This window comes from Thalassophryne amazonica, chromosome 16 (genome assembly GCF_902500255.1).
Source record: "Thalassophryne amazonica chromosome 16, fThaAma1.1, whole genome shotgun sequence".
Taxonomy (NCBI): domain Eukaryota; kingdom Metazoa; phylum Chordata; class Actinopteri; order Batrachoidiformes; family Batrachoididae; genus Thalassophryne; species Thalassophryne amazonica.
The window spans coordinates 23,061,216-23,078,757 of NC_047118.1; the positions used below are offsets into that span (position 1 = coordinate 23,061,216).

The following is a 17,542-nucleotide window of genomic DNA, read 5'->3' on the forward strand; positions in this document are numbered from 1 at the left end:
CTTTTCTTGCATTTACAGCAGTCTTATTTCTTTGTCTTTACGGTAGTTATGTAGTTGCATGCACTGCAATTCATTCATTGTGATGCTACTCAACCAACCAAATAAAATATTCAGAGCAACGCTGTGCAGTGAGCAGACACAGAGCAAGTAGCCATGAGGAGACACAGAAGTCTAAAGATGAAACAGACAGTCTAAAATGTGAAAAACGGAGAAACCAGAGCTTTTCATCCAGAATGAACAGACTCTTGTATATGTTCATACCTCCAAACCAGTTTGCTTGATATGCTCCGTGACTGAGACTATGATTAAAAGCGTCAATGTGAAGTATTATGAGGATAAAAAGCACAAATCTTCTGAGGAAGGACACCTACTCAAATCCAAACTGCGGGCACAGAAAATACATGCTCTAAGAGCCCAATAAGACAGATCCACCAGAAGGCCGACACAATCACTCCTCAAGTATCTCAAACTACACTATTTAATTAGATTCTTTCTAAAATTAAGCATTTTATTTTTAAATGGTTTTTTTTTCAAAAGCTCTTTATTTTAATTTTAAATGCAAACCTTATTTAAAATGAGAAAACAACATGTATTAAAATTATTTTATTAATAGATACTGTCCAGTTCAATGCGAAAACTAATAACAAACATTGCTGAAATACTATCAAATTGTACTTTGTTTTATTTGACAGCCAGTTATTGTCTACATATAAACAATGATACAACTACTAGGCTACTTCAAAATATACAGCAGTGAATCATAAGGTGTGTTTGAGATTATGATTTTTTGGACCATTGCTTTCTCCAATTTTCTCCAGCTGATCTCTTTGAATTTTAACTGAATACATTAATCAGTCACTAATTTTATTGTTAATTTACTATTCAGTGATGTCAGTTAGAAAAAATGCAGTGTGCAAGAGAATTTAAAGCAGCCAATTTTACAAGGTCATTTTTGAACAAATAGTTCATGTTTTTGGTATGTTGAATTCAAATAAATGTTAATTTCAGACTTTTCCTGCTGTGAGTCCGTGATCATAATGTGCAGCATCTTTTATTTCGGACACAAAAACAGTCCATTTACAGCGTCTCACTGACAGTAGAATGTGCATTATTATGCTTTGAGCCGTTGCGGTTGTGATCACACTGATTCACCTCAACACACGCTGTGGGTGATGAGAGCCGGGGGGGAGCAGAGGGGCCCCGACCATTGGAGGGTTTTAGCTGTGACGTTGCAGACAGGCTGCATAAGAAAAAAACAAATACAAGCATCTTGTGCAAAGCACTCATCTGCAATGATATCATGCAAATTAAAAAGTCTTTTATATGTGCTGTGCATGTGAGGCCAAACTTGTGCCTGCTAAAAATATAAATGGAGTATGTGGGCAGGGTGAGAGAAAAAAAGAGAAAGTGCTGCTGCTACAAAGGAAAGGATGATCATTCCTTTATTCTGACAACTTGCAAAGCATACAATCGACCTTACTGCATATATGCTTTACTACAGATGTTCATTTTGCCTGTCAAAACTTTATCCGAAAATAATCATCGTGATTTAATTTCCTTTGGCTTTTCCCATTTGTTTGGGGTGACCATAACCGATCTGCATGTTGGGTTGACACCAGTTTTATGTTGGATACCCTTCCCAGTGCAACTCCAGATGTCAAAGGAGAATGTCACTGTTAGTGTTTGTCCAATGAAGTGTTTGTAGCTATTTCTGAGCTCCTGCAGATGCTGTGGTGAGAAAAGAGATGTGCCTTAAGCTCTCGTTTTACCAGTTGATTTATGCTCCTATTCTCACCTATTTTCATAATCTTTGGATAATGACCAAAAGAACAAGGTTGCGGATACAAGCGGCGGACATGAGGTTTCTACATTGGATATCTGGGACAGAGTGAGAAGCTCTAATAACCAGGAGGGACTCGGAGCAGAGCTGCTGTTTTTTGGCATTGCAAGGAGCCAGCTGAGGTGGTTTGGGCATCTGGTTCCAGTTGCATCTGGCAACTGTGAGGAGGCACCAGAGAAGACCCAGGAAAGCTGGAGTGATTCTATTTCCTAGCTGGCTTGGGAAAGCCTGGAAATCCACCAGAAAAAGTTAGACTTAATCTACACTGATATCACATACCCACAATTCTATGCGCAACACATGCTCTCCCCACTGAAAATGGTGGCAGCAGCGAGAGTTATCATGGAAACTCTTTGCCGTGGAATGGAATATTCAATCTTGATGTTACAATTTACAGAGTGCTGGCTGTTAATGTCAAGGACATAATAATGGGACATAGCTTCATATGTCCCACTGAGGTCATGCAGGGTCTTACCCATACTCCACCTCTTTATCTTAATATGACTGGCCGTGATGTAGGCGGAGTAAAGCCCCAGTCACACGGCATCTAAGGAAGGACACCAAAGCCCAAACGAACAGAAAATCTGGTCTTATGTTGACTTTGGAGGCATGTTTAACCGTTGAAAATGTGAACGAATCCCTGATAATCTCAACTCTTCCGTATTTCGTTTAGCTTTCTGTCTTGATGGTTCCTCATAGTTGAGTGTTTCTGTAATGTCAGCGTTACGTCTGATTGTCGTCCAAACTTGTCCAACCTCCCAAGTCTGACGTCTTCTCATGAACATTGACACTATCTGACGGGATTGATAATGAAAGCACCAACGAGCTGAACGTAGTATCATTATATCACTGATGACTTGTCCGTGTTGCACACATGCTGTTTTGTAGACAACATCTCTCACCTGTTTTCAGGGCAACCAGATCCCGTCCCTACAGGTGCTGCAGACATGAGGACAAGGCTGGCTGTGCTCGGTCTCATACCCTCTGTCGGTCACGTCATTGTGAATGTTCCTTTTGATTTTATTTAAAGCGTTGAGGTCCATGTTTGATTCATTTTTCTTTTGTTAGTTTTGGTTTTGTTTCATTCCTTTTTGTTCTCTTGATTTGCAGGCTTTTCAGTGATGGGGAAGGTGCAGGATCATTCATCCATCTTTTCTCAACAATTTGTGCCTTTGTGACTATTTTTCCTTCGTTCATCTATCTCCGTGTGGCATGTGACCAGGCCATAAGCGCTGCAAACATGGTAGCACCCACAGCAGCAAATTTTGGACTTCATAATGACTCTTTTGGGTCTCTTTTGACCTACAGATGACGTCAGGTGGGGTTTGCCCAGTATATATTCAGACGATGGAGCAAACTCAGATTACCAAAAATGTGCTTCTGATTCTACCCCTGGGCCCAGTTTCATAAAGCAGTCTAATCTAGTTTAGTTGAATAAACTAACTTAGTTGACTAGTTTTTTTTACATTAGTTGTTGTACCAAGCATTGTACCAGGTGGTTGAAGTGGCAGATCGGTATGGAAAGGATGGGTCTGAAGGTGAACACCGGAAAGACAGAGGTCATGGTAAGCAGCAGGAGAGATGTGAAGGTGAACATCAGAGACAGAAACAACACAACCCTGAAGCAGGTCAGGGAGTTTAAGTACCTGGGAGTAACAATACCACAGAATGGAGGAACCGAATGTACAATCAGAGCAAGAGTGTCAGCAGCTTGGGCCAAGTGGAGAGAGTTGTCCGGAGTCATCAATGACAAAAGCATGCCAAGAAGACTGACGGTCAAACTGTACAACACCATCATAAGACCAGTACTACTGTATGGAGCGGAGGTATGGACCAATGGGAAAAAGGAAGAGCGAATCCTAGAGTCAAGTGAGCTGGAGGAGAATGCTTAGGAGAATCAAGGGAAGTGACACTGAGAGATCGAGGAGAGGAGTGAAGACATCAGAAGGAGAGCTACGAATAAACACATAAATGAGAAACTTAGAGAGATACGGTTAAGGTGGTATGGCCATGTAGCCAGGATGGAAGAGGAGAACCCAGTTAAGAAGGTATGGGAAGCAAGTATACCGGGAAGGAGACCCCGAGGACGACCTCGTAAGAGATGGATGAATTGCATCAAGGAAGATATGACCCACTTCGGAGTGAGATCGGAGGAGGCCCAGGACAGGAAAAGCTAGAGGACAAAGACCAAGGCAGCCGACCCTGCAAAAGCAGGAATACAGGCTTAGGAAAAGAAGAAGAAGAAGTTGTTGTACCAAGCCCTTAGTTGGCTGAAGTTTCATGTTACTAAACTTTTTAGCCTGGTACAGAGGAGGCTAATCTTATTTTAGTCAATAAAACTTCAATGTCTTACCTCAAAAAATGGCAGCTATCATGTACCACCACTTGATGGATCACTCAAAAGGACCCTACATATTCGTTCAAAAGGAGAGCTTCCTCTGCTTTTGGCCGTGGTTGCGGCAGACGACTGTCATGATGTGTTCATGACAGTTCTCACACGAGCCACCGGGCATTGCCGTTATGCTGAGCAGCATTGTGTACACAAAAAGGTTGACAAAAGTGTAGAAGAAGAAACTGCTAAGCTAAGTGCTAAGCTAAGTGCTAAGCACGTCGTTCTGCAGTTTGTATGGGTCCTTAAATGTTAATAAAGCCAGTTAACCAAACAAAGGCTGGAGAGTTCATGACAACGACCAACCTGGAAGTAAACAAAACTGTCGCACATGGAGCCATCTCTCAGCAGCGGCATGCACGAGGCCGTTATACCCGTGAAAACAGTCAACTAAGGTAAGACAGCTAATCTACAAGTTTATCCATCAATGTGAAATGGTGATTAGACAGCTAATGTTGGGCGACTAACTATAGTCCACTAAGAAAGTTTAGTAGACTGAAAGATTAGGTTGCTTTATGAAACCGGTCCTGGAAGAAGAAATAATACAAATGGTGACATATTATTTCACCTTATACACCAAATTCTTCAGTGGAGCTGACATCTGGACAGCTTGGGAAGGAGAGAGAGAAACAGACTGAAAGAAAATGGGGGGGGGGGGGGGGGGTGTCAACCTGGATGAAACAATGGAATACTTCAATCAGTTTCCAGGCCCAATAATCTGTTGCAGATCCTCCAGTTCCTGGGGCTTGGAGTGGCTGTGCCAGGGATGGGCAACAGGAAAGGGCAGGTAATCGGAGAGAGAGAGAGAGAGAGAGAGAGAGAGAGACGCGAGAGAGGAGAGGGAGGAGAGAGAGAGGGAGGAGAGAGAGAGAGAGAGAGGAGAGCGAGATGAGAGCTGGAGAGAGAGAGAGAGAAATATGTGTGGAAAAAGAAACACAGTGGAATCAGCTTTGAAGCAGAATGTGCAAACAGAGGATGACAAAACTTTCCAGTAAAAAAACAGCGCCGACAGTGGAACTCAATGTGAGCGACACAGCTGGGAATCATTATGTGGGGGAGACTCAAGTGCCTGCCAGGCTAACCTCTGACGGCCTCCCGATGTCTGCCTGTGCGCCGCTAATCACCCCCCAGAGCTTGTGCCATCGCTTCGTGTTCCTGCCATCAACGAGCTGTCTGTATTCCACGATCAACTTTGAGCAGCTCCATCGGATTTTGGAATAAGAGGCTTTTCCCGTCAGTTGGAGTCATTTTTACCACTGATGGATGGAGTTGGCGGTTGCCTATAGCAACATCTCCAAAGCAAGAGGCCATGAAATGAAACCCTGTAACTGTGTTTGTTTGAGCTGTGAAACAATGCACGTTTTTGTGGAAAATATTTTGAAGTGAGGCAGAAAACTCAATCCTAAAGTTTCCCCTTTGTCAGCACACCAGCGTGTCACCAGGAAATGGTCACTTATCAGCTCTGGACATTTTTTTTATCTAACAGCATCCCAGCAGGAACTGCAGGGAAAAACACGGTATTCATGTTTGTTTTCCATTCTCATCGATGTAAGTGCAGCGCGGGTGCACGGAAAAGTCACAACAAATCAGACAGATTTTCCAAAAGGCAACAATATGTAATGTTTGAGTGCATAACAATCACTTCCTGACTGTGGTGCACTGATGGTGTTAAAACAGTATCCCTGGTTGATGTTGTTTCTCTCAGTCTGAGTTTTGAACAAAATCTGATGTGTTGTTGTCCATATTAACACTGTGAACGTGGTGGGCAGGGTATTATAATCACTCCCCTGTGAGTGTGCCAATAAGATAACTCAAAAATGGTTGAACAGATTTGTTACTTGGGTTAGTGTCTCCACCTGATTAACCTTAAAGCTCACAGTTTCACACAGTGGAGTGCCACGTGGCCAAAATATGAAACATCAGGTTCCTGTACTATGCAAATGATATTCCTCATCTTAATCCACGAATCTCCAAAATATGCAGGGCAGGGGCTCTCCGGGAACAGGGTTGAAGATCCCTGTCTTAGCCTCGTATGCAACCATTCAACTGACACAAAGTCATTACAGTGGTGCACAAGGATCTCCAAAGAGCAGAGTACCAAAACATCCACTTGTTACCTTAGATCATTGGTTTGTGTCCACATCTTACAGCGTTAAAGGAAGCAAAAGGATCCTAAAATCGCGTCACCAGACACTTAGAAACGTGAATAAATGGTAAATGGACTTGCACCCTCATATCTTTGTGAACTGTTAACCCTATAAAGCCCACCCTGTGAAATAATTGTCAGAAAATTCTATTTTTTTGAAACAAGAGTCTTTATTGGACCTTTTAACAAACCCACCAAAAAACAAACAAAAAACAAAAACCTTTTTGCATATATGAGTTTTTATTTGTATCATATTTGCTACATTGGGCGTTTCTAGCATAAAAACATCCATTTAAATCCAGAGCAAACATAAAATTTCAAACCTATAAATGCTGCATTTTCTTAGGGAAATTACTGTGGATCACTTGTTTCAGGCAGCCATTATGAATGTCTCATCTGAAGGCCCTCTGATGCATAAGATACTGACATCTGGTGGTTTTGTCTGTGCACTACAAGTATCTAATTGTATACAATAGGTTTTTTTTGGGGAGAAAATATCACACTGATGAAGCAGACATCTCAGAAAATCCTGTATCAAATATGATACACTTGGCATTATAGGGTTAACTGTATATACACCCACTAGAACTTTGACGTCTGCTGATCAGAATCAATTGGTGATACCTAGGACCAAAAGCAGGCAGTGGGGTGATCGCTCTTTTGCTGTGGCTGGGTCTACACTGTGGAATTCTTTGCCCATGGAGTTGCGTTCAATTAGTACTTTGTCTGTGTTCAAAGTTAAGTTAAAAACTTATTTGTTCAGAATTGCTTTTAGTACGTAGGGTTTGCTTTTAATAACGGTTTTTGTGTGGTTTTATTGTTGTTGATTTTATGTATTTATGTGAAGCACTTTGGTTCAGTGGTCACTGTTGTAAAGTGCTGTACAAATAAGTTTGATTGATTGATTGATTGATTGATTCACCGACGTCAGGGTGCTGCCATACAAGGTGCTCACTACACACTGGGAGGATTTGAACCAAGGACCCTCTGGTCTCAAGCCCAACACTTAACCATTAGACCATCACCTCCCCTGTCCATAACTCATTACATCGGAATGGAAAGAGGCACTGACCAAGCATAAAAATGTGACAAGTTGGGAATGAGAATGTGTTGCATTGAAAAGCTGGATACACTCCAACTTCTTAATCAACTTCTCAAGTGCTGCAATCAGGGTGTTTATTGATTCTGCAAAAGTCACAATATTGTCTGTGAAACTAAGGTTATAGTTAACCTTTATAGTTAACAAAGACACTGAAGCCGCTGTTCTCCACAACTTTACCAGACACCCAAGCCAAGAAAGCGCTGGACAGCGTTGGACACATGCCTGATGAATGCAGCATTAACAAGATTCTGGCTTCTGGTTGGATATTTAATTACTCTAACCTAACCAGACCCCTCCTACAGAGAGGCCGACTGCTATAGGCTAGTGACTAAACAATAGCTCTAATTAGCACCTATTGTGCACTCTCCTAATGATGGGACGGAAGCCTCCCCTGATGGCTCCCTTGACGACTCTCCTGATGACGTGAATGACTCATTACCATGAACAAAAGACTGAAACTGCTTTGACCTGAGTACCCCATTAACTTTAACTTCCTTCTGCAGTTCATCTCCACCTGAAAGACACTAACCACACGTTTGAGGACAAGGAAGTTAAAATCTTAGCCAGAGAGAAGAAATGGTTTGAGAGAGGTGTCAAGGAAGCATTCTCAGACACGCTTTGTCCCCTGTTTACAATGGGGTACTCAGGTCTAAGCAGTTTCAATCTTTTGTTCATGGTAATGAGTCATTCATGTCATCAGGAGAGTCGTCAAGGGAGCCATCAGGGGAGGCTTCCATCCCATCATTAGGAGAGTGCACAATAGGTGCTAATTAGAGCTATTGTTTAGTCACTAGCCTATAGCAGTCGGCCTCTCGGTAGGAGGGGTCTGGTTAGGTTAAAAACTCCAGCTTTTGTTGGCTTCTGGTTTATTCTTCTCTTCAAGAGTCAAGACAGAAGTCAGACTACCAGAGCAAGAATTTTAGCTGAGGAAGCTTCTGTGATTTGGAGCGAAACATCCTCACGTCAAGCAACCCAGTCCAGTCAAAGATTCAAGCTTCTCTACTATGGAAACCACCTGGACAACTGAGAGCCTACACAGAAACAGTCTAGTTGATGGTTTGAGGTTTAACTGACCAATTCTGAGGTAGGCCTCCTTTGTTATTCATCTTTGGCAGTCTAACAGTTCCACTGGCAGAACACAGCCTCAGATAATGATACTACCAACACCGTGGTTAATAGTTGGTAAAATGTTCTTGGGGTTGAATGCCCTCACCTATATTCCTTCAAATATCCCCCTGGTCATTGTAGCAAAACATCTCAATCTTTCTCTCATCTGACCATAAGCCTTTCATCAGCAAAATCTTTTATTTGTGGTCTGCTGCAAATATGTCAATCAATCAATCAATTTTTTTTTTATATAGCGCCAAATCACAACAAACAGTTGCCCCAAGGCGCTTTATATTGTAAGGCAAGGCCATACAATAATTACGTAAAAACCCCAACGGTCAAAACGACCCCCTGTGAGCAAGCACTTGGCTACAGTGGGAAGGAAAAACTCCCTTTTAACAGGAAGAAACCTCCAGCAGAACCAGGCTCAGGGAGGGGCAGTCTTCTGCTGGGACTGGTTGGGGCTGAGGGAGAGAACCAGGAAAAAGACATGCTGTGGAGGGGAGCAGAGATCGATCACTAATGATTAAATGCAGAGTGGTGCATACAGAGCAAAAAGAGAAAGAAACAGTGCATCATGGAACCCCCCAGCAGTCTACGTCTATAGCAGCATAACTAAGGGATGGTTCAGGGTCACCTGATCCAGCCCTAACTATAAGCTTAGCAAAAAGGAAAGTTTTAAGCCTAATCTTAAAAGTAGAGAGGGTGTCTGTCTCCCTGATCTGAATTGGGAGCTGGTTCCACAGGAGAGGAGCCTGAAAGCTGAAGGCTCTGCCTCCCATTCTACTCTTACAAACCCTAGGAACTACAAGTAAGCCTGCAGTCTGAGAGCGAAGCGCTCTATTGGGGTGATATGGTACTACGAGGTCCCTAAGATAAGATGGGACCTGATTATTCAAAACCTTATAAGTAAGAAGAAGAATTTTAAATTCTATTCTAGAATTAACAGGAAGCCAATGAAGAGAGGCCAATATGGGTGAGATATGCTCTCTCCTTCTAGTCCCCGTTAGTACTCTAGCTGCAGCATTTTGAATTAACTGAAGGCTTTTTATGGAACTTTTAGGACAACCTGATAATAATGAATTACAATAGTCCAGCCTAGAGGAAATAAATGCATGAATTAGTTTTTCAGCATCACTCTGAGACAAGACCTTTCTGATTTTAGAGATATTGCGTAAATGCAAAAAAGCAGTCCTACATATTTGTTAATATGCGCTTTGAATGACATATCCTGATCAAAAATGACTCCAAGATTCTCACAGTATTACTAGAGGTCAGGGTAATGCCATCCAGAGTAAGGATCTGGTTAGACACCATGTTTCTAAGATTTGTGGGGCCAAGTACAATAACTTCAGTTTATGAGTTTAAAAGCAGGAAATTAGAGGTCATCCATGTCTTTATGTCTGTAAGACAATCCTGCAGTTTAGCTAATTGGTGTGTGTCCTCTGGCTTCATGGATAGATAAAGCTGGGTATCATCTGCGTAACAATGAAAATTTAAGCAATACCGTCTAATAATACTGCCTAAGGGAAGCATGTATAAAGTGAATAAAATTGGTCCTAGCACAGAACCTTGTGGAACTCCATAATTAACTTTAGTCTGTGAAGAAGATTCCCCATTTACATGAACAAATTGTAATCTATTAGACAAATATGATTCAAACCACCGCAGCGCAGTGCCTTTAATACCTATGGCATGCTCTAATCTCTGTAATAAAATTTTATGGTCAACAGTATCAAAAGCAGCACTGAGGTCTAACAGAACAAGCACAGAGATGAGTCCACTGTCTGAGGCCATAAGAAGATCATTTGTAACCTTCACTAATGCTGTTTCTGTACTATGATGAATTCTAAAACCTGACTGAAACTCTTCAAATAGACCATTCCTCTGCAGATGATCAGTTAGCTGTTTTACAACTACCCTTTCAGAATTTTTGAGAGAAAGGAAGGTTGGAGATTGGCCTATAATTAGCTAAGATAGCTGGGTCAAGTGATGGCTTTTTAAGTAATGGTTTAATTACTGGCACCTTAAAAGCCTGTGGTACATAGCCAACTAACAAAGATAGATTGATCATATTTAAGATCGAAGCATTAATAATGGTAGGGCTTCCTTGAGCAGCCTGGTAGGAATGGGGTCTAATAGACATGTTGATGGTTTGGATGAAGTAACTAATGAAAATAACTCAGACAGAACAATCGGAGAGAAAGAGTCTAACCAAATACGGCATCACTGAAAGCAGCCAAAGATAACGATACGTCTTTGGGATGGTTATGAGTAATTCTTTCTCTAATAGTTAAAATTTTGTTAGCAAAGAAAGTCATGAAGTCATTACTAGTTAAAGTTAATGGAATACTCAGCTCAATAGAGCTCTGACTCTTTGTCAGCCTGGCTACAGTGCTGAAAAGAAACCTGGGGTTGTTCTTATTTTCTTCAATTAGTGATGAGTAGAAAGATGTCCTAGCTTTACGGAGGGCTTTTTTATAGAGCAACAGACTCTTTTTTAAGTGAAGATCTTCTAAATTAGTGAGACGCCATTTCCTCTCCAACTTACGGGTTATCTGCTTTAAGCTACGGGTTTGTGAGTTATACCAGGAAATTAGAGGTCATCCATGTCTTTATGTCTGTAAGACAATCCTGCAGTTTAGCCAATTGTGAGAGGTACAGCGTATGTGTATGAGTGTCTAAGAAAGAAACACATGCATGTGTATGAGTAGCATGCACATCAATCATACATGTGCATATTCCTGTTTGCATGGCTGCACGTGAGTTCTGGCAGTTGCACTAGTAGTTGATGAAACTGGATCACAGCTTGCTGAATAATTGAGAAGCGACCTACTGCGATGGATGGACCATGACCGCTGTTAACCCTTTCACTGCCAAGGATCACTGGCTCAGTGTGGGTCACAATGAAATGTGTATAGTCTTACACAAGTATGTACAGTGCATCCAGAAAGTATTCACAGTGCCCCAATTTTTCCACATTTTGTTAAGCGCCTTGGGGCAACTGTTTGTTGTGATTTGGCGCTATATAAAAAAAAAGTTGATTGATTGATTATTCCAAAATGGAGTAGATAATTTTTTTCCCTCAAAATTCTACTCACAGAACCCCATAATGACAACATGAAGAAATTTTTTTAAATTTTTTTATTTTTGCAAAAGTATTAAAAAAAAACTAAGAAATCACATGCACATCAGTATTCACACCCTTTGTTCAATACTTTGTTGATGCATCTTTGGCAGCAATTACAGCCTCAGGTCTTCTTGAATATTATGCCACAAGCTTGGTGCACCTATCTTTGGGCAGTTTTGCTCATTCCTCTTTGCAGCACCTCTCAAGCTCCATCAGGTTGGATGGGGAACGTCACTGCTCAGCCATTTTCAGATCTCTTCAGAGATCTTCAATCGGATTCAGGTCTGGGCTCTGGCTGGCCCACTCAAGACATTCACAGAGTTGTCCTGAATCCACTCCTTTGATATCTTGGCTGTGTGCTTAGGGTCATTGTCCTGCTGAAAGATGAATCATTGCCCCAGTCTGAGGTTGTCATCGTCTGGCCCTTTTGGGGCCAGCTGTTATGATTTTGGACCTTTTTTCCATGTTCTGAGCCTCTATGCCATGTCTTATTATCATTGTCATGTTCATGTTATGTTTGCTTTTGTTTCATTTATTCTCTGTGTAGTTTTTCTTTGCCACATATTTTGTTTTGCTTTATTGTTTATTATTTGCTTTCACTCTTGGTCCCTTAGTTGCTTTAGTCTTAGTTTCATTGTTTATCACATTTATTATATTATGCTTTAGTCACAGGGTTTTGTTATTATTTATCGTCAGTGTTTCTTATCTGATTATGTTCTATTTGTTATGTATTGCACTTTCTGTTTATCAGTTATCTTGTTTCATTAATTGCATTATTCTGTAGTCATCGGGTTTGTTTATTCTCTGTTTATCAGTAGTTTATTTTGGCTCTTCTCTTTTATGATTTCAGTTATGCTTTTATGTCCAGTTTTGTTTTCAGTTCTCATGTTCATGCTCTGTCCTGGTTATAGTTGTATTTTAATCTGTCCATGGTTTCTGTTTTTGCCTCATCTTCTTTGTTTGCCCCTACCCCAGCTCTTGTGTCCTCGTCTGTCACTATGACTCTTTTTGCTCTGTGTTTTCTGCCACTTCCACTCTTGCACCTGCTCACGTGTCTTTGTCTCTTTCATCACTCCACTCTGTGTTTTCCTGCCTTCACTTTCCGGCACTGTGCACAATCTTTGTCTTCCCTGGTCACGCCCCTTCCAGAACTTTCACTGACACCTGCATCTTGTTTAACTGATTACACCACCAGTTATTTAAGCCCTCACAGTCTCACAGCTCACCGCCAGATCGATGTCTCTGTACACCTTCCAGCCTAATTCCTTGCTTTGTTCTTGCCTGTAAGTATTTTGATTCTGCCTTGTTTTTGACCTTGACTTTGCCTTGCCTCTTACACTGTTTTTTGACCTGTGCCTGTTTTTTGTACCACGTCTCAACCTCCTGTCCTTTTGCTACCTTTGCATCGCTGCTGGACCACCCGTGTACCGAACCCCTGCCTGTTATTAAACCATTTGAACTTTATCAGTCTTGCGAGCTTGCATTTGTGTCCCTCTGGTTTGTGCCATGCCTGATAGAGGTAAAGAGCGCTCTGGAGCAGGTTTTCATCCAGGATGTCTCTGTACATTGCTGCATTCATCGTTCCCTCAATCCTGATTAGTCTCTCAGTTCCTGCTGCTGAAAAACATCCCCACAGCATGATGCTGCCACCACCATGCTTCACTGTACCATACAGGCCTGACTGGTGGATTGCTGCAGAGATGGTTCTTCTTCTGGAAGGTTCTTTCTCCACAGAAGAATGCTGGCTCTCTGACAGAGTGACCAGCAGTTTCTTGGTCACCTCCCTAACTAAGGCCCTTCTTCCCTGATCGCTGAGTTTAACTGGGCGGCCAGCTCTGGGAAGACTCCTGGTGGATCTGACCCTCTTCCATTTATGGATGATGGAGGCCACTGTGCTCATTGAGACCTTCAAAGCAGCAGAAATGTTACTCTACCCTTACTGTACCCCAATCTTGTCTCAGCGGTCTACAGACAATTCCTTTGACTTCAAGCTTGGCTTGTGCTCTGACATGCTCTGTCAACTGTGGGACCTTATATGTAGACAGGTGTGTGCCTTTCCAAATCATGTCTAATCAACCATTATCATTACCAAATCATCCAGTTTACCCCAGGTGGACTCCAATTAAGCTGTAGAAACATCTCAAGGATGATCCGTGGAAACAAGATGCACTTGAGCTCAATTTTGAGCTTCATGGTAAAGGTTGTGAATAATTATGTACATGTTATTTCTTAGTTTTTAAATTTGTTTTTAATAAATTAGCAAAATTCTCCAAATTGTGTGTACACATTTGAAAAAAATTTCATCCATTTTGGAATAAGGCTGGAACATAAAACATGGAAAAAGTGAAGCCCTGTAAATACTTTCTGGATGCAAGAAACTGGATTAGGGCATGAGCATGATATATCTCATGTTACAAGCTAGCGCGTGCATGTGAAAGGCATTTTGTCAACAATGACCTCACTTTCATATTTCACATAATGGATTAATGTAGACACAATGTCTCTGTTGTAAGAAATCAAGTTTCTTTTGAGCCTTGAGTCAGAAGTATACAGTTGTTCTTGCTTTGATTGTTTTGCCGGAGGCAGACTTGGCAACCTTTGAATGCAACTCATAGTATCTGCTGTACTCTTTTCAGATGCAGCTGCCAATGTGGATCAATTAATCAATCGCAAAATACTGCAATTCTGTTGAAATTTGTAAATTTTGACTGACTATTGAAAATAAAAATATTTTTTAAGAAGCATATTGAACAAATCAGACACATTACAGTCATAGCAAGTTGAATATTAAAGCATTTTGCACAAATTTAAGAGGGGGGAAAAAAATGCAGCTGAAATATTTAAAAGTACCACAAGGTCATTCCAATACAAATCAGCATCATCAGGTGAGCTGAAGCCACAGGTATATGATAATTCTAAGATGATATTAAAAATAGAGCTGTGAGAGGAAGCGCTGAGGATGTTGCACGGTGACTGTGGAACACATGGGACTGATGTCCCTGAGAATCAGTTACCAGAGGAACCAGTATAGCCAGTTCCATCTGTTACGGTAGGCTGTCATACAACAAGCCCGTTTTCATCACGATTAAATTCCTGCCGCTCTATGTCAGCTCGAGTTTCTAGTAATATAAGACTGATGGTGGATTCAAATGAACTTAATTAATTTTGTCACTAATACGTGTATGAAAAGTGCTTTTTAAAAAGTGTTGGATCATTTATTGTAAAGTTCTTCTCACCGTATTAGAGGAAAATGCTGTGATATGCAGAAATCTCTGCTGTTGTTTTCTTCAATCTGTGTGTGCATGTGCATCTGTTTCATTTGATGCTGCACCACAGAGGGGAAAAAAAGCATAGAACTGTGCAGTGAGAAAGAGAACGAAAAGGAATTAACAGACAGCTGAAGATAAGCAGAGAAGGATGAGAAGCTGAGAAAGCAGCACTCTGTGATGTGCAGGGAAGGAGGTGAGACGAGAGCGGCAGAGCTGGAGAGAAGATGAGGACAGGCAGTTGCTGTGTTTGTGGTGTGTTGCGTAACTTCTCCGTGATACGAAGGCTAGCTGTGTGTGTATCCAGAGATATTCCTTCTTCCCTAATGGACTGCAAAGATCTGTTCAAAGTCGGATTGTCTGTTACAGCGATATCATTTAAAGTGTTAATATTGTGAAGTGATGATGGCGGTAATCCTACAACCCCTGGCAAAAATTATGAAATCACCGGCCTCAGAGGATGTTCATTCAGTTGTTTAATTTTGTAGAAAAAAAGCAGATCAGACATGACACAAAACTAAAGTCATTTCAAATGGCAACTTTCTGGCTTTAAGAAACTATAAGAAATCAAGAAAAAAAAGATTGTGGCAGTCAGTAACGGTTACTTTTTTAGACCAAGCAGAGGAAAAAAAATATGGAATCACTCAATTCTGAGGAAAAAATTATGGAATCACCCTGTAAATTTTCATCCCCCAAATTAACACCTGCATCAAATCAGATCTGCACATTGACCCTATGCCATGACATTGACCCTATGTGTCTTTTTGCAAGGAATGTTTTTGCTCTATGGCAAGATGCATTATCATTTTGAAAAATGATTTCATCATCCCCAAACATCCTTTCAATTGTCCAAAATATCAACATAAACTTGTGCATTTATTGATGATGTAATGACAGCCATCTCCCCAGTGCCTTTACCTGACATGCAGCCCCATATCATCAATGACTGTGGAAATTTACATGTTCTCTTCAGGCAGTCATCTTTATAAATCTCATTGGAAAGGCACCAAACAAAAGTTCCAGCATCATCACCTTGCCCAATGCAGATTCGAGATTCATCACTGAATATGACTTTCATCCACAGTCCACAATTGCTTTTCCTTAGCCCATTGTAACCTTGTTTTTTTCTGTTTAGGTGTTAATGATGGCTTTTGTTTAGCTTTTCTGTATGTAAATCCCATTTCCTTTAGGCGGTTTCTTACAGTTCGGTCACAGACGTTAACTCCAGTTTCCTCCCATTCGTTCCTCATTTGTTTTGTTGTACATTTTTTGATTTTTGAGACATATTGCTTTAAATTTTCTGTCTTGACGCTTTGATGTCTTCCTTGGTCTACCAGTATGTTTGCCTTTAACAACCTTCCCATGTTTGTATTTGGTCCAGAGTTTAGACACAGCTGACTGTGAACAACCAACATCTTTTGCAATATTGCGTGATGATTTACTCTCAAAACAAAAGATTATTATAGTGAACAACTGAATAAGAGTAAAAACAATATGAGGGCAACATGGGGAATTATAAAAAGTGACGGAGTGAAATCAACTTTTCCGAATTACCTTGTCAAGGAAAATAGAGATAAATGATATAAAAGAGGTTGTAAATGAGTTTAATGATTATTTCTCAAAGGTGGGATCAAATCTGGTGGGAAATAAACCAATAGTAGAAGATAAATTAAATACAATTGTAAATACGGTCAATAGTATTTTCCTTGACAATGTGGAAAAAGATGAAATAAGGAATATTGTAAAAAAAACTGTGTAAGCAAAAGATCAACTGACTATGAAGATTTAGACATGATGACTGTAAAAAGTATAATAGAAACTGTTATTGAACCATTCACTTACATTTGTAATCTCTCTGTCAACAGGAATTTTCCCAGACGAAATGAAAATTGCCAAGGTAGTTCCGTTATATAAAAATGGAGACAAACATAATGTTTCAAATTACAGGCCAGTGTCATTGCTTCCACAGTTTTCTAAAATTATGGAAAAGGTTTTTGTGACAAGGTTGGATAAATTCATTGAGAAACATCATATTTTAAATAATGCTCAGTATGGATTCAAAACAAAACATCCAACAGCTATGGCAATTATGGAATTAACAGAGAAAATATCAACAGCAATAGATAATAAGGATTATATGGTAAGTGTTTTTATTGACTTGAAAAAAGCTTTTGATGTTATCGATCATTCAAGAATGCTTCACAAGTTACAACAATATGGAATAAGAGGGATTGCACATCAGTGGGTAAAAAGCTACTTAGAAAACAGAAAACAGTTTGTTCAGATAAATAATACTAAATCAGAATTGTGTAATATTATGTGTGGAGTACCACAAGGGTCGGTACTTGGACCCAAACTGTTTTATTTTGTTTATCAATGATTTTGTGAATATATCTAATGTACTTGGTAGCATTTTATTTGCTGATGACACATTATTTTACTCTGGATCAGATATACAGGAAGTAGCACAAGTGATAAATACAGAGTTGGAAAAAGTGAAATATTGGTTTGATATAAACAGATTGTCACTTAGTCTTAATAAAACAAATTTCATATTGTTTA

General features: G+C 40.4%; 1 protein-coding gene and 1 long non-coding RNA gene across 5 annotated transcripts in view; both read right to left on the reverse strand.

Annotated features, from left to right (window-relative positions):
• LOC117528339 overlaps positions 1-17,542 on the reverse strand; it is a 639,388-nt gene that overhangs the window by 125,082 nt on the left and 496,764 nt on the right. The window lies entirely within an intron of this gene.
• Positions 1-17,542, reverse strand: part of LOC117528329 (Na(+)/H(+) exchange regulatory cofactor NHE-RF2) — a 108,167-nt gene that overhangs the window by 22,934 nt on the left and 67,691 nt on the right. The gene's annotated exons all lie outside the window — the stretch shown is intronic.